This window comes from Dipodomys merriami, unplaced genomic scaffold (assembly GCF_024711535.1).
Source record: "Dipodomys merriami isolate MVZ:Mamm:240054 unplaced genomic scaffold, mDipMer1.0.p SCAF_393, whole genome shotgun sequence".
NCBI classification, from domain to species: domain Eukaryota; kingdom Metazoa; phylum Chordata; class Mammalia; order Rodentia; family Heteromyidae; genus Dipodomys; species Dipodomys merriami.
In genome coordinates, this window is record NW_027205526.1 from 153,641 (window position 1) to 172,136 (window position 18,496).

The following is an 18,496-nucleotide window of genomic DNA, read 5'->3' on the forward strand; positions in this document are numbered from 1 at the left end:
CTGTGTGCTGAGTCCTTTCACAGGGTGGTATGTGTGAGTCCTTCAAAACTGTGTTATGTGCTGAGTTTTTCAAAGGGTGCTGTGCAATGAATGTTTTACACAAGGTGCTACATACTCAGCCATTCAAAGAGTGGTGTGTGTGTGGAGTCTTCACACAGGGTGCTATGTGCTGAGTTCTGGGAAAGAGCGTTATGTGCTGAGTTTTTCAAAGCCTGCCATGCACTGTGTCCTATACACTGTGTGCTATGGACTTCCTCCTTCAAAGGGAGCTGTGTGCTGAGTCATCCCAAAGGTTACTATATGCTAAGTCCTTCAAAGGGTGCACTGTGCTGATTCCTTTAAGCAGGGTGCTTTGTGCTGGTTTTTGAAGTGTGCTGTGTGCTTAGTCATCCCAAAAGGTGCTATGTTCTGAGGTAGTTATCCCCAACAATCTCTCTCTCTCTCTCTCGCTCTCTCTCTATCTCTCTCTCCCTCCCTCCCTCTCTCTCTCTCTCTCTATCTCTCTCTCTCTCTCTCACACACACACACACACACACAGCGGTCACTGTGCACCTGCTTGATGTGTGGAGTGGAGAAGAATGGAGGAGAGTCTCCTCCAGAGGTGGGGCTGAGGGGAGATTCAGTCCCCCAGGCAAATGTTAGGGTTGGCAGGGAGTGCTGAGCTGAAGTGAGGTTGCAATTCCTATGGCCTGGAAGCCTTAGGGCCCAGTCAGAGCTGCTCTTGTAGTCAAGGGTGGGGGGCTGGGCTGAGGAGAGGAGGGGGTGGGGCCCAGGGGAGGAGGAGGCATGGACCAGGAGGCTCACTGTGGTGGCAGCAGTGGCCAGGGTCTCTCAGTCGTAGGCACGCATGCATGGAGGGGCTAGGCTGCCCACAAGAGGAGTGGAGGCAGAGACAGAGAGAGAGAGAGAGAGAGAGAGAGAGAGAGAGAGAGAGACAGACAGACAGACAGACAGACAGACAGACAGACAGACAGACAGACAGACAGACAGACAGACCGACCGACAGACAGACAGACCGACAGACAGACAGACAGACACAGACACAGACACAGACACAGACACAGACACAGAGAGACAGAGAGACAGAGAAAGAGAGAGCAGAGAGGAGCGAGGACATGCACGAGAGGAAGCAGCTTCAGTAGCTGTCTGAGGCCTCAATTGAAATGAAGGTCCTGGCCAGGAGCCCAGAGCATATGGAGCTGGCACAGCAGACACATCACCTCAACTTTGGAACCCTTTAAGTTTGATTGGGACAACTGACATGCCAGCTTTTCCAGGGTTTTAACTTTAACCTGGCAATTACTACTAATGACTGGGATTATAGGTCAAGTTAGATGGAGGATTTCAGCTGCCAAACTATGATGTTCAAAGCAGCACATGCAGAGTTCCCAAGCCAGATCGTCTCTTATCATGAATATCGTACCATGACTGCCTTCCTCCAGCAGCTGCTGATCCTCCTCTGGTTCTCTCTAGTGTGACCACCACATTCAAGGACAACATGGGAAGCAGAGACGGTGACCTCGCATCCCAAGCCTGCCAGCTGTGAGCAGAGTTGATTCCCAGCACCTGCACGGGAATCTGAGAGATCCAGAGACCCCAGATGCCTCAAGCATCCTTTCTCTGCAACATGAAACTTGGGGGCCATATGTGGTGGACCATCCTGTCTGGCCCCAGGGGGAGAAGAGGAGGCCCCTTGAGCCAGGTGTTCACCTCATGGCAACCTCATTCACACCTGAGGGCTGAAATGAGTGGCAAAGTGTGGGTCAGCCGCTGGACAAAGATCTTTGAGAAGAGAGGCATCCAAGAGGCCCCAGAATCCAGAGAGTACATCGTGGCTCACATCCTCAGAGCCAAAACAGTTAAGTGCGGTGGCACCAGGAGGGCAGGACGAGGGACGAAGGAGAAATGTGGTAGAACTACATAGGCTTTGACACCTCCCCCACCAATCCTTCCACCCCCAGGATACTTACCTGAGTTGGATGGGAGTTTTCTGTAATATTGTCATAGAGAGATGCTCATTTATTTGTCCAACAAACCGTTACAGTGTGTGTGCCAGGTCCAGGCGGTCATAGACAATGAAAGGTTCCAGTGCCGGTTCCACAGCACATGGAGAAATCTTGATTTGAGCTGGATGCCGGTGCTTCACACCTGACATCCTAGCTACTTAGAAGGCTGAGATAGGAGGACTGAGACTTAATTCCCAGGCAGAAAAGCCTGTAAGACTCTTTTTTTTGGGGGGGGGCGTCCGGTCGTGGGGCCTGAACTCTGGGCCTGGGTGCCGTCCCTCAGCTCTTCAGCTCAAGGCTAGCGCTCTACCACTTGAGCCACAGCACCAGTTCCGGCTTTTTTCTTTTTTCTTATGTGGTGCTGAGGAATCGAACCCAGGGCCTTGAGCATGCAAGGCAAGCTCTCTACCACTGAGCCACCTTCCCAGCCCACCTGTAAGACTCTTATCTCCAACAAACAACCAAAAAAATTGCCAGAAATGGATGAGTGGCTCAAACTCTAGACTGTTGGCCTTGAGTAAAAAGGCTCAGAGACAACACCCGGATCTGAATTCAAGGCCCAGAAGTGACACAAAGAAAGGAAAGAGAAAGAGAGGAGGGAAGGATGGAGGGAGAAAAGGAGGAAAGGAAGGAAGAACGGAACATGCAAGCCTTGGTTTGGAGTCCCTGGATCAAGGGAGCCAACCATTCACTGTGGAGACAGTTTCGGAGCCTAAAGCCAGTATGTAGGACAAAGCCATTGACCCCTCAGCAACTTCATGACATCCAGGAGCTGTGTGTTCACCGACTGCAGAGGGAAACAGCCTCGGGTAGACCTTAGGGCTCAGGATGCGTCACCAAATTTCAGTCTCCGCAGGCCCTCCGAGTTTATTTTCTGGTCAGATAAGAAGAAAGTGTCCAAGGAATAGGGAGGTATAGGCTGAGGGAGTGTCAAGAGGAGGGGGGCAATGGATAAACAGGAAGATGAAGAGGGAGGACCATCCCAGGTCAGGTGTGTCAGGCCATTGGAGCCATGACCTCACCTGACAACCTAGACCATCAGTGATAGAGCCTTCGACCGAGCCACATGGCTGTTAAAAATCCTGGCAATTTGGTTTCACTATTGACAAGCTGGCTGTCATCCACTGCGGGATGCCTGTGCAGTACATCCTTGGGGACTGGGATTATTGCTGGCTCTATCTGAAGATGACACCCCCGGTGTTCATTCCTTGACCAGAGACAGACGTGAGTGTGCCAATGGCACAGGACAGCCAGAGAATGAGGGCTGGAGTTAGACCTTGTTGCCCCGAGACTTCCTCTAGGGGACTCTAGGGCCCTGTGACTGCCATTCTCAGAGGCAGAGGTGGGTCAATTTGCTGGCTCAGCCTTTAGTCCAGATGGCAGATCTGGCATTCAGAGAGGGCCGATTGTAAGTGGGGCAGGGCTGGGTAGAGGCTGGTGCAAAAAACAGAGGCACTGACTCTGAGAAGTGTTGTTTGATTGAGGATACTCACAACCCAGGAACATTCCTGGGATGGATCGGCCCTTTTCTCCCTCCTTAGAGAGAGAGACCGAGAGCCCTCCAGTCTGCATCCCTTGGCCAAGAAATCCTTTCATTCCCATAACTTGTGGTTGGATAACTAGACCTCACCTGCCTGCCCAGTGTCGATGCAGGACAGTGAGATCTTGTGTAGAGAGTTGTGTGCAGCCATACCTGAAAGATGGCGCCGGCTTCCGCCCTCCGCCTTTCTGATGGCGAGTGCTCTCTGTGGTAAACAACTCCTTATATGGCTAAGGCAAAGAATCTGGCTTGCTTCTGTGCACCTGAACCTATTGGTGGTTCCCAAGAGGCGTATCAGGGTTGGCTACCCAGCGGGTACTTAAGGATGTGGGAAATTCTCCCCGGGGTTGGAGTCAGAAGATTAATCAAAGGTCCTGAATAAACTGCAGAGAGAAGAGCTCGGTGTCTTGTCTTCCTTGCTGGTCGAGGTGGTCGCGACAGGTGGTGGCCCTTACGGGGATTCAGCCATAGCCCCAACGAGGACTCAGAACTCTCTGTGGTCAGGGTGGTGCACCAGTAAGTTCCCAGGTAAAGGGGAAATCCGAGACAATAGCGGGGGTAAGTTCCAGGTAAAGGGGGAATCCGCCACAAGGGGGGGGTTAAGTTCCCCGGTAAAAGGGGAATCCGCGACAAGAGCGGGGGCGGGGGGATTTTTCCTCTTCTCGGTAGATAAAGAGAGAGCGAGAACCCGGGGCTAGTCAATAGAGTAGCCAAAAGTGAAAGTAAAAGATTGTTTACCAGGTTAAGATTTTTAAAACATTGGCGCTTCTTCTTCGCACCCAATTTTTTTGGCTCTCAATGAGCTGCTGCACTCAAAGAAGTTAAAAGTAGAAACGAGAACTTTAGAGAGATTTTTGGATGAATGTGACATCATTGCCCTGGGGTTCGCTGTCTCCGGAAGCCTCACGGTGGCCTCTTGGGAGAAACTAGGGAGGGACCTAGATTTTGCCTCTGAACAAGGAACGCTTAAGAGTGGAGTGAGACCAATATGGAAACTGATAAGAGGCTGTCTTGAGGACCAGCGCTGCAGTGAGGCGGTGGAGAATGGTCAGGCCGCCCTAGAAATGCTGCAGGAAGAAAGATCGGAAGGGGCTGGGAAAGTAGGGGGCTGGGAAAGTAAGGGGCTGGGAAGGTGACTCAGTGGTAGAGCACTTGCCTTGCATGTCTGAGGCCCTGGGTTTGATTCCTCAGCACCACATAATCAAAATGAAAAAAACCAGAAGTGGCACTGTGGCTCAAGTGGTAGAGCGCTGGCCTTGAGCTGAAGAGCTGAGGGACAGCGCCCAGGCCCAGAGTTCAGGCCCAGGAAAAGACCTATTCAAAAAATGCTGCAAAGTTGTCTAAACAGTTGTCTAGTTATCTTTTAGGTAATTGAACTGGGGAGTTTGACAGCCTGATGGAACAGTTCAGGGTTGCCATTGTCATGGTGAACTCGACCTGATTGGATGCCGGATTGGCGGAGGGGTTATCTTCATGGATCTCCGCTGCTATGAATCATCTTAAGGAGTGGGTGGGTTTGGGAGCCCTGACAGGCCTCCTGTTATTAGCCTCCTTGGTATGTCTGTGGTGCATTTGCCAAATTAGAGTTTCTCAGTGTCGCAGTGCAGCCATGATTATCCAAGCCTTTACAGCCATTGGAGCAGGACAGTCCCCCCATGTATGGCTTGCTAAGACTGGCCTTTTTTGAGCACAGGATGCGAGGCTTGAGCACTTCACTTGGGGTCCTCTGAGGTTGTGGGCCCCAAGAAGAGCATGTCTGATTGCATGTGGGTTGATACCCTAAGTCCCACCTCTGTAAAAAGGTATCACTGGTCTGGTAATCATTCGAGTGGATAACACCTGAGTGAAGATCAGTACAATGTCCCAAATTTCTTCCACAGAGATCAGACCTCTACTCTTGCCTGTTGTGAAATAAAAAGGGGGAACTGTAGAGAGCTGCTTGCTGCCGCACCTGAAAGATGGCGCCAGCTTCCGCCCTCCGCCTTCCCCATGGCGAGTGCTCTCTGTGGTAAACAACTCCTTATATGGCTAAGGCAAAGAATCTGCCTTGCTTCCGCGCACCTGAACCTATTGGTGGTTCCCAAGTGGCGTATCAGGGTTGGCTACCCAGCGTGTACTTAAGGCTGTGGGAAATTCTCCCCGGGGTTGGGGTCAGAAGATTACTCAAAGGTCCTGAATAAACTGCAGAGAGAAGAGCTCGGTGTTGCGTCTTCCTTTCTGGTCGAGGCGGTCGGGACAATCTTGAGTCCTTGATGAGGTCACGGGATCCTCAGTATGAGATTGTACTTGACCATCCTGACCAGTCCCATCTAAGACTACTGTGATCTAGGACATAGAATCCAGACAATCAGAGCAGGATGGAATCTATTCTGTGAGTCTTGAGTATTATTTGTGAGCTTTGAGCTCCTATGTGCACACCTGCTTCCCTTTCTTGGGTGGGTCTATGCTAGAAAAAGCTTAAAACTAGGGCCTGGGTGTCATCTGTTGTTTTATGCTCAAAGCTAGCCCTCTGCCATTTGAGCCACAACTCCACTTGCAAGGTTTTTGGGTATTTAATTGGAGATAAGAGTGCTCATGGACTTTGCTGCCAAGGGTGGCATCCAACTGCAGGCAACAGATTTCAGCCTCCTGAGGGGATAGGATGACAGGAATGGAAAAGCATCTTTGGCCGGGTGCCAGTGGCTAATGGCTGTCATTCTAAGGACTCAGGAGCTGAGATCTGAAGATTACGGTTCAAAGCAAGCTTGGGAAGGAAAGACCCTCAGACTCTTCTCTCCAACAAAGCACCAGAAAATCAGAAGTGGTGTTGTGGCTCAAGTAGTAGAGTGCTGGCCTTGAGCTGAGGAGCTCCAGAACAGCACCCAGGCCCAAAGTTCAAGCGTCACAACCAACAAAAAGAAAGTACAATATCTTTTCCTGCAAAGGACTGTGGATGTGTGTGGAGGGGGGGCAGGTTGGGATGGTAGGCATTAGTGCCATGCTCAGTCATTGGTTTAGATGGATTGTCCCAAACTCTTAGTCCTCGGCAGCTGATTCTTGAACCCAGGTGAAGCTCTGGGTTGGACATCAACCATCGGACCTCAGTCTCCTCACGGAAAGTTGTGAGAAAAATAAGGAACTTATACAGAGGGATCTCCTGAGCAGGGCCAGCCACAAATGGCGAGGCTGTCAGATACGGTTGTCAGCAATTCTGTGAGCATATGACAGGAAGTTACTCGGAAAGGGCTCAGATGGGGCCTGTTATTAATCATGCAACACGTGTGGGATTATGAAACAAAATATGGCTCTTTAATCATTACTCTATACCCATGAGGAAGGAGAAGCTGGGTGAACTACTCATAACCCCCAGCTGACAGGAAGCTCAGCCTGACTTCTCTGCCATTCTCCTTAGGACAGTGGGTGTTATTCAGTCCACTTCTTGTGGTGGGAAGTCCACTTCTTGTCATTCGTGGGGTTTGAATTCTGGGCCTGGATGCTGTCCCCAAGTTCCTCAGGTCAAGGCTAGCGCTCTACCTCATGAGACACAATGACTTTTCCATTTTTCTTGAGGTTCTTTGAGGATAAGAGTCTCACAGATGTTTCTGCCCTGGCCACCCATGTATGTACCATGATCTTCACATCTCAGCCTCCTGTGTAGTTAGGATTATAGGCCTGAGTCACCGGCAACTGGCTTAAGTGTAATTCTGGCCCTCTCTCTCTCTCCCTCTCCCTCTCTCCCTCTCCCTCTCCCTCTCTGTCTCTGTCTCTCGCTGTCTCTGTCTCTCTGTCTGTCTGTCTGTCTGTCTGTCTGTCTGTCTGTCTGTCTGTCTCATTCTCTCTCTCTCTCTCTCTCTCTCTCTCTCTCTCTCTCTCTCTCTCTCTCTCTCTCTCTCTCTCTCTCTCTCTCTCTCTCCCTCCTTCTCTTTCTCTCTTTCTGGAACTGGAACTGTTTGAATGGGTGCTGGAAGAGATGGCCCAGCATCCCCATGTGGCTGGAACCCAAGGTGGCCTTCTCATTCTGGATGTGGGCTGTGGATCAGGAGCTGTGTCACTAAAGTGTCTTTGGAAAAGGCTAGTTTGAGTTGGCCTTAGGATGTGTGTGTGTGTGTGTGTGTGTGTGTGTGTGTGTGTGTGTGTAAGTGTCGGGGATACGGGGATACCTACCCTCCTCTCTGCAGTGCCTCATCCTCCCAGCAGGAAGTGCATCCAGTATCCTGACCCCAAGGAAGGTGGATGGGGGAGGGTACTTAAGGTCACATCCAGGGGTATGATCCGAATTCTGTCCTACAACCGAAGGCTGGACAGATAAAGGAGAGAAGGAGAGGTTTAGGGGAACATCAAGAGAAGCCCCTTAACTTTGGCTAAAAATACCAGCCAGATCAAAGACTGAATTCATCTTTCTTGGTAGTCAGATAAAATGTGTACACTGTTCATTTATTATGATTGTGTGAGTCCTAGGGCTTGGATTCAGGTGTTATCCCTGAGCTTCTTTTGTTCAAGGCTGAGGCTCTACCACTTGAGCCACAGCACCACATCTGGCTTTTTTGTGTGTGGGTTGGGGGCGGGACAGGTGGTATATGGGAGATAAGAATCTCACGGACTTTCCCGCCCGGGCTGGCTCTGAGTCACGACCATCAGACCTCAGACTCCCGAATAGCCAGGATGATGAGTGGGAGCCAAGAGCTCCTGAGCTCCACCATCCATGGGGCCACAGGACCAAGGGAAAGGACACTGTGGATGCAACTTTGTAGTTGCCCCCACATTTGCAGACCTTCATCTGCCCCTGAGCACTGGTGAGGAAAGCAGGGATCCGAGCCCTGGGACTCCTGAGATAGGACTGCTACGAGCAGCAGCCAGCTAGCTGGCTGTGGATTTGTGAGCCCACAAGACTTTCATGAGCCCAACTCAACACCCAGCGGAAGTGTGCCTGACAGAGTCGCACTCTTGGGATACCCGTTTGAGCGGCTGTTCCCTGCCATGCCAGTTGCAACTTCTGGCCCTCCTTGCCCCAAACCCGTGGTCTGAGAAGTGGATTTACTGCTCAGATCCACACTGCACCCATGACAGATGCCATTCTGATGACCCAGCCAATGACCTTGGTTCCCCAAGGCTGGAAACTTCTCTGATAATGTGGCCTGCTCTGTAGCAAAGGCTTCCAAATGGGCTGCTCTCAAGACTTGTAGGACACCTAGACATTGGGAGAAACTCAGGGGCCCACTGGAAAATACTCTGGCTAGAGCCAAAGAGTGAGTTCCAAGCAGGCCAGGGGAGTTGGTCATGGGACTGGAACTCTGAGCCTGGGTGCTGTCCCCTCAGCTCTTCAGCTTATCACTTGAGCCACAGTGCCTCTTTCAGTTTGCTGGTGCTTCCTTGGAGATCAGAGTCTCACAGACTTTCCTGCCAGGGCTGGCTTTCAACCAAGCTCCTCAGATTTCGGCCTCCTGTGGAGCTAGGGGGACAGACGTGAGTCACTGGCGCCCAGCTGATCTGGCCATTCACCACAGTGAACTAGGAGCTCCTGACAGCTTTTCTTTTCTTTTTCTTTTTTTTTGCTATGTCATTACTGGCCTTGAACTCAGGGTCTAGTTCCAGTCACTTAAGTTTTTCCCTCAAGTTTGGCACTCTACCACTTGAGCAACAGTGCCATTTCTGGTTTTTGGTAGTTCACTGGCAAGAAAAGTCTCACTAACATACCTTTCCTGAGCTGGCATTGGTCCATGATATCTGATCCCAGTCTCCTGAATAGCTAAAGGGAGGGAGCTAATGGTGTCATTGGGGTAGAAACTTTTCTTTTCTTTTTTTTTTTTTTTTTTTTTTGGAGGGGATCTCTGGTCCTGGGGCCTGAACTATGGGCCTGGGCACTGTCCCTCATCTCTTCATCTCAAGGCTAGCACTCTAACACTTGAGCCACATCGACACTTCTGGCTTTTTTCTTTTTGCTTTTGTGGTGCTGAAGAATTGAACCCAGAGCCTCAAGGATGCAAGGCAAGTGCTCTACTACTGAGCCACCTTCCCAGCCCAGAAGCTTTTCTTAAGCAAGTGTTCTTCCCTGCATTTGTCCTGACTCCTCAATGCAAAGGAGGCCCAAGGGTCAGGAGCTGTGAAAAATAGACTTCCAGCCACAGGAAATGGCTGGGGTCCATGGAGAAAAGCCAAGCTAATCTTCCCCCTGGGCCCCATTCTGGGACTCCACCCTCTTCCAAACCTGTGACTCAAGTACAAACCTTGACCCAGCCTTGAATGCCCTGCCAGACTTTTCTGAAGCCACAGAACCTTCATTCCACCCACACCACCTGCTCTATACCACACCTCAGGACTTTTGCCTATTCTGTACCTTCTGCCTGAGGCTCTGTCCTGTTCCACACCTTAGAAATCCTGTGGAATTTTGGCACTGATTATATCACCTCCTGGAGCAAGTCTTTCCTTCCTTTCTCTCTCTAGAGGTGGAACTTTTGCAGGCTTACTGGCAAATGCTCTATCTTGGTGTGTGTGTGTGTGTGTGTGTGTGTGTGTGTGTGTGTGTGTGTGTGTGTGTGTGTGTGTGTGTGTGTGTGTGTGTGTGTGTGTGTGTGAATGTGTGTGTGTGGGTTTTCCAGTCCTAGGGTTTGAATTCATGGCATGGACACTATCCCTGAGCTTTTCTGCTCAAGGCTAACAGTCCACTACTTGAAACACAGCTCTACTTCTGGGTGTTTAATTGGAGAAAAGTTTCTCATATAGAATTTCCTACTTGTAATTATGATCCTCAGATCTCAGGCTCCTGAGTAGCTGAGATTATAGGGGTGAGCCACAAGTAGCTGCCCTCTATCTCTTACCTATAACCTCAGCCCTCTTGAGTCCCAGAAGAATATGTCTCACCAGGCTCACTTTTTTTTTTGCCAGTCTTGGGGCTTGAACTTAGGGTCTGGGCATGTTCCTTAGATTTTTTTCCTGAGGGCTAGTCATGATGCCACTTTTGTCTTTTTCTGTTTCTGTATTACTGAGGAATCAAACTCAGGGCTTCGTGCATGCTAGATAAGCACCCTACCACTAAGCCACATTCGCAGCCCAAGGCTGAATTTTAACAGGAGTTATGAGGGTGAGATTTATTGGCTTACCCCTTCAGGCATAGAAATTGTTGACTATTTCATATCTTTGCCGAGATTTGGAACCAGTCTTTGACTCGGCAATGAGGAATGATGAATGAGTGAGAGCCACCAGGCCCTAGAGGTCTAGGGATAGAGAATATGGATCCAGAACCTTCCACCACTCCTACAGCCTAGGAACTCTGAGGGCTTGTCCCAGCTTGCCCAAGTTGGGTGGGCTGAGCATGGGCAACCTGCTGAATGCCCATCATCCATACAACATCCTTTCATACACAGAGACATGAAGTTGCTGCCTTTTTTATTCGGGGTTGGGGGGCTGGGGAGGCAAGTCTGGGGTTGAACTGTGAGCCTACGCTCTGTCCCTGAGCTCCTTTTGCTCAAGGGTAACACTCTGCAACTTGAAACACAATCCCACTCATTTTTTTTCCTGTGATCTGTTAGAAATAAGAGTGTCACCGACTTTCCTGCCATGGTTGAATTCAAATTGGCATTCTCTACATTCTCAGCCTCCTGAGGAGCTAGGATTATAGGCAGGAGCTGATGACACCTGGCTTTCTTTTCTTCTTGTTGTTATTTTTTTAATAGTGACAATCTAAAATATTCATGGTGTCATTCTAATTATTTGCATTCAAAGTAAGCTACCCAAGCTTGGAGTTCGAATGCTAGGACTGCTACCTAAAAATGGAGGGAGATCCTGACAAATTCATTCCTACTCATGTGAATGCTAATGGAATGCTATAAAATAATAATTAAATTTGCAGTTAATTCATGATTCTATTTTAGAATGCCACACAAATATTATTGGATTTATATCTTCCATTTTAGCACCATGGTATGATTCCTCTAATTGAAGAATATTAACTAATTTTTAATTAATGTTTTTATATGTATTCAACCATGATACTTCATTAAATGGTGCCATAATATAATAACAAATAATTGGTAATAATATACATATATATATAAATTAATATCCTCACATTCCTTCTCATATATATATGTATATATATATATATATGGGAAGGAATATATATATGTGTGTGTGTGTGTGTGTACATATATATATGTATATACACATACACATATACATATCTATCAATGTATATATTGGTCACTATTGTGGTTTGATCAAAGGTCCTCAGAATTTCCTGGCATCTCAGTTTGCTGGAGGCTGGTGTGTTCAGACTGTGACCCCATGTATGGATTGGGCATTGCAGGCAGGGGGTTGAAATCCCAGCATGGCCAAAAATTTATTCATGGAGTAAGAAGCCAATTTTGACACATTTTTTTTCCTTCTCTGAGAAAGTCCTGAGTCTCAATATGATGTATAATCCGTATGCAAATATAATCTAGGTGATATGATGTAATAAATGAAGTGTTATATGTGTAATAATACCACATAAATAAGGGTAATAAAGGTCATATGCAGTAAACCCATGTATGTAAATAGATACAATATATGAATATTATTTTTTCCAAGTGCTGGGGCTTGAGTCCATGCCCTGGGAACTGGTCTGAATTTCTTGTCTTCAAGGATGGTGAGCTTCTCCTTCACCCACAATGTCACAGAGTTACCCAGGCCCTGAGTTTAAATCCAGGGCCTGCCAGAAAAATGGTGCATATTCCAAGCCAGGGCCATATTATTATTATTTATTTCTTTTTTGGCCCAGCACAGGGCTTTAACTTAGGTCTTGGCACCTCTGCCACAACCAACCCTGGGATCCTAGGACCCGAGTTCAAATCTCAGGGCTGGCAAAAATAAAAAACAAAAACAAGGAGAAGCATAAAACTGAGAAGTTCAAGAAAGGGATTTTACTTTTTTTTTCCTTTGGTATTGTGACCATCCTGGGTCTAAATGAAAAGGCCCAGAAAGTGCACCTTGCATTGCTGATGTTTGGCAGGCTATTAGGGAAGCCATAGCCAAAACCGGCAACTTGGGCCTGGAGTTCTAATCCCGGAACTGTCACTAATGAATGGTGGGAGGTTCTAAGAAATACATTCTGATGATACATCCATACAAATGGATTGTTATAAAAGTAACAAATTAGTAGTGCATGATTTTCATATTATACACAATTATATTACATTGACTAATTTTCAATTAATACTTTATTATGTATTCAATCATGATACTTAAACAAGGAAGGAATAATTTAGTTACCAATAATTAGTAGTAATAACGAATATGCAATTTCATAATATAGAAATTTCTCTTAGTTTATACATATACATCTATCTATCTATCTACCTATCTATCTACGAATCTACACATTTATCTACACATTTATCCTGGGGCTCTGTAGTGGACTGTTCCCCTAGTACGTACAAAGCCCTGGGTTCGATTCCTGGTTACCACATGCACAGAAAAATCCGGAAGTTGGGCTGTTGCTCAAGCAGTTGAGCACTGGCTTTGAGCATAAAAGCTTCGGGACTGTGTCTAGAACCTTACTCAAGACCCAAGACTGGCACCAAAAAAGAAAAAAATGCCCCCATTAGAAAGAATGACATTGCACCATTTGTTAGGAAATGGAAAAACTTGGAAAAAATTATATTAAGTGAAGTAAGCCAGGCCCAAAGAAACATAGGGCCCATGGTTTCCCTTATTTGTAATATCTAGTATATGTAGGAGTCAAGCAGAAAAGGTCAGATAATGTGATGTCAGGAAAATGAACCCTTAGATGTGTATTTTAAAGTTTTTTTTCTTTCATGCATGTTTCTAACGCATTTATAAGATTATCTCTTTGTTGCTTTGTATGTCCCTCCCCCACAGTATAACCCTTGCTTTCACTATATTTGATGTCAGTATAACTTGTGAAGGAGATGGGAAAAAACCAGTTGTTTAAGGATACAGGTGGACCTGTTGCAACAATGAGAAGTACAAGTTGTCATGTCCAAAACAAGCTTTACAACGTCGGTGCGGGGGGGGGGAAGAGGGGGGAAGGAGAAGGATTGGGATTGGCGGGGAGGGGGTAAGCTGGGAAGGGATGTGAAGGGTAAACAAAGGAGGAGGCTGCAATGCTTGGTAAGAAATGTATGCATTATCCTGCCCATGTAATTGTAACTCCTCTGTACAGTATGTTCACAAATAAAATAAAATTAAATTAAAAAAAAAAAAGAATGTTCTGACCTCAACTATATAAGGATAGGACTGCAAATATCTCATCACAGAGCAAGCTTGGAATCTGTTGCTGACAGTTGCCATCTAACCTGATTTAGCCAGAGGTAAACTGCTGCAACCCAGCTCCACGGAACCAGATGCTGCTGGCTCACTCATCCTTATCATCCAAGATACTCCGGGGCTGAGATCTAACACTGGTGTGCCACGCCACATATACTTGGTTGAAACTTTTGGAATGAAAGGTTCTGGACAGGAGTGGAGCCTGACATAGACTCAAGCCCCAGGCATCCCCCAGGAGTTGGTGGAGAAGTGGATTCCCTAAAAAAGACAATCTGGTCAGACTTAACCCTTTGTTCTCTGAGAAAGAGACATTCCAGTGTGACTGCTGCTCACCACAGTGACCCAGGGCCCAGTGGCAGGATGCCTGCCCTGTGCCCTGACAAGTCCCACCTGGGAGAGCATCTGTCCTGCCTCCAGACCAATTCAGGCCTGCCATTGTATACAACAACTCTTGTTTCCTCCTCTAACAAGCAGCTCAGTATCCAACCACCATGGGAACCCAGTCCGAGAGGCACAATGGAGAGGAAGCTGCCGAAGCAAGCGTTTGGAAAGGAGCAGAGATCACAGCAGGCAAAGCAGCCATGAAGATGTGTCTGCAAGGAGTCCTTAGCTGGGTTCAGCAAAGAGAAGCCAGCACAGGTGGGCGGAGCACTTCCATAAAGCTGCCTGTGGTGGATAGATGGCTTCTGATTTGACCTCGACAACAGAATAAGGGACTGCAAGTTCAATGAATAGTCTCTGGCCAGAGAAACAAGGTCAAACACTTAAGTTTCTTCACTTCCAGTGGTTCCTGGTATTTCCAGCTGAGTGGACATCTTTCTGTAACCAGTGGGTGCCACACCACCTTCTGCGGAGTCTGCGTGAGAGATTGTGTTGGACAAAGAGCTTCAAGGAAGCATGCCCCCAGGAAGGGGGTGTTGGCTCAAGGCTTCCCATACACTTGGCTGCACCTTTATAGCCTCTACCTTTATTCTTACTATATTCTTCTTGGCTGTACATTCGTTGCCTTTATTCTTGTTTTGGCTATTTTTCTATTGATCCGTGAACAGAGCATGTTGTATTTTTCCAGTCCAATAGAGATGGCTTCCCTAAGTAATAAAGACTAAAGCCAAAGATTAAATGTGGGCAATCCCCCAATCAATCTATCATCTGATGTGACGTTGCCTCCAGATACTCCTACAACTTCACAAGCGGTTTTGCAGCTCACAAATAGTAAATATAAAGACTTAAAATTTCTAGATATGTCTAACAGACAAAATCAATGAACTAAACTAAGTTAGAAAGAGTTATCCCAGTAGTTTAGAGAGTTCTAAAAAGAAGGGACCTCTGATTATAAAAGAAAAAGAAAGTTTCTCCCAACAGTTATGATTAAGTTTAGTCCAACTTACGTTATAGGGAATAGATGGTGTTTTCACACAAAATAACAAGTTAGTGACATATTTCCTCAACCAACCAAGAACCATTTCCTTATACAGGAGCTTATAAAGATGAAATTAGTTGGATAAAATTAAAAAGAGTATAATGTAAGTACAGCCCTGTCTTAGGTTTGTTAATTATTAAACATAAAAAAGCCTGAATAGATGACGTATTCTATTAAACAATATGCTAGACTTGTTTCGCACCACTTAGCTTAAACAGTTGGTGGGATAGTCATTAATTTTCATGTAATTCATCAATGCTTTGCCTTTAAAAAATTGATTACGTGCTTAAATAAACAAAGAATCTATGTCACAATCACACACTGTATAAAAATGTTAATTCTCCTCAATAAAGATACACTCAGATGCAACTCTTTTGAGTCTATGTCTATTTGTCACTTCGCCGACTCCTTTGCCCACCTATCCCGAGATCCCTGTCCCGTCGGTCCCAGTGCTCCGGCCGAGCTGGTCCATCGCACTGTGGTTTTAAAACCCAGCCCTGGCAGGAAGTCTGTGAAACTCTAAGCTGTTGCTCAAAGTGTAAGAGCTCTGGCCTTGAGCTAAAATCTTCGGGCAGTAGCCCCAACCTTCTAGTGCAATCTTCATGGCTAACTTCCTCCTAAAAAACCTCACCCCATTAAACCATTAGATGTGAACTTTGTGCAGTTTGTGATGTGTTTCTGAAAAAAAAAGGTGATACTGATGAAAACACCCTAATTCTAATGACAGCTTGTGGGATAGAGCTATGTGATTAGTCCTTCATGAGGTGTTATGTGCTGAGTCCTTCATGGGGTGCATTCTTTCACCTGGTCCTTGTAAGAGCTCCACATGTAAGATGATTGTGCATATGAGAAAGTTGAGGCTCAAATATGTCCCATGTCAGGGCCAAAATTTTGGATGTTCTGAACTCTAATGAGTTGTCCCCTGCAGACAATTGTCTTGGTTTATTTTTTCCGGTTGTAAATGTTGAACTCAGGGCCTAGGCACTGACCCTTCCCTGTTGGTTTCATGGCTAGTGTCCTATCACGTGGAGCCAACGACCCTTGGCATCTGTAGCTGAGGTCTGTCATCTTGCCTACTCAGGAAGCTGAGATCTAACAATCTGGGTTCAACATTATCCCAGACACAAAAGGTCCCATGAGACTATTATCTCCTATTTACCACTTAGAAACTTAAAGTGGAAGCTGGGAACCGGTGAGTTGCACCTCTCATCCTAGCTACTCAGGAGCCTGAGAGCTGAGGATCAGGGTCCAAAGCCAGCCTGGGCAGGAGATTCCTTGAGATGGTTATCTCCAATGAAACACCAGAAAGCTGAAGGGACATTGTAGCTCAAGTAGTAGAGTTCTAGATTTGAGCTGAAGAGCTCAGAAACAGCACCCAGGCCCAGACTTCAACTCCTTCTACTTACAAGAAAATAAAGCAAGAAAACTGAAGTGGAGTGCTGGAAATGTGTTTTAGGGGTAGAGTGCCTTGCATATATGAAACCCTGGGTTAGAATCCTCAGTACCACATCCCTAGGGGGAAAAAAGCCTGAAGTGGCTCTATGGTTCAAGTGGAGAGTGCTATCCTCATACAGGAGAAACTCATGTACAGTGCTCAGGTCCTGAGTTCAATCTCCAGGATGGGTGTGCGCGCACACACACACACACATACACACACACACACACACACACACACACACAGAGCACAGCACACATGCACGCGCGCACACACACACACACACACACACACACACACACACACACACACACACACACACACACAGATAAGGATACCAGAAATGAAACTGTGACACCAAATGGTAAAGCAAAGAGCTTCTGCTCTGAGCTTATGGTCAGCACCCTGGCCCTGTGCTCAACCTCAATACCTAGCCATCCAGGGCCCAACTAGGAGAGGTCAAATGTTTCAAAACCTGATGAGCTTCACCATCCCTAGATGACTGGAAGCATTGTGATATTACACATGTACTTAGATTTACCAAGCTTCTGGAAACCAAGTGAGGCACCATTGCCAATGGTGAATCATTTCATTAGGTTCTGCTCCCCAGTTGTCTGCCAGAAGGACTCTTGAATTAATTGTAGCAGTTTGTTTCAACAATGGGACATAGTCTAACAAAGACAGGATAAGTACAAGGAACTTGGCCTGCCATGGAAGGTGACACTAATGAAGGCTTCCTGTCAAAACAGAGCCCTCGGGAGATAAAGAGCTTGGGGTACAAAGAGGCCTTTATCTCCTGGACTTCAGAGCCCACCCACATTCATCCTCACTAATTGCCCCTGGATGAATTGTTTGTTACACAGTTGTACAGGAGAGAGGTTTTTTGTCTGCCTGTTCCAACAATGAGGCAGACTTCCTCCAGCAGCTTGAGGTGTGGGGAAACACTCAGGCTACACCGGGAACAGTGAGGGGAGCCCCGAACATGCACTGTCTTGAAAGCAATCTCTGTACTATGAAATCATTATATTCAAAGCAAATTTCCTAGCTGGGTGCCTTTCTTCAGAGATACTCTGGATGTTCACCAATAGAAATGCATGCATGCATACATAGACACATGGAGTTACTGGCTCTATTTTTGTGTGGCAGGTCCTGAGGCTTGAAATGTTAGCCTAGACATTTTCTGTGAGCTCTTATTGCTAAAGGAAGCATTTTATTTTGTCTTAAACTATGATTACCCTAGGCTGGGCTGCTGCTTTTACACCCACAGATGATCCAGGGATCCTAGGGTCTGAGTTCCACTCCCAACACTGGCATAAAAACATCAAATCAACACAAATGGAGAAGGAAAAAATCCAGGAAGTTTTACACAACCGTTTTACCTTTGTTTCCTTTGAACTTGACCGGCTTGGGTCTCAATGACTCAGCTTGAAAATTGAACGTGACCTTGCCTGGCTGAATGCTGGTGGGCTGTCAGTGAAGCCCGAGCCTAATTCACACACCTAGGTCCTGAGTTGGATCCTGGGAATGGCACCTACACACTACTGAAGATCCTAGAAAACTCATTCCTATGTATAGGAACACTAATAGAATGTTTGAAATGTACTAATTGAATTACTACTTAGCTAGTCATTCTAATATAAGATTGTATGCAATAAATACAGGTCATTGATTAATTTAATAATTTATTAAGTCTTCTTCTGTGAATAATTAATGGAGGCATAATTTTAGACCAAATAATTGGTAGCAATAGAACATATGAAAATAAGATATAGACATCACTCTTTATATAGAGTTATACACTAGAATCTACATAAATGTTTATCTGTCTCTGTATACATTTATATATGCATATA

At 46.6% G+C, this 18,496-nt stretch overlaps 1 pseudogene; it reads left to right on the forward strand.

Moving 5' to 3' along the window:
- Positions 1 to 1,627: 1,627 nt before the first annotated feature.
- The window catches only part of LOC138805446 (MTRF1L release factor glutamine methyltransferase-like), a 408,270-nt pseudogene continuing 391,401 nt past the window's right edge, over positions 1,628 to 18,496 (forward strand).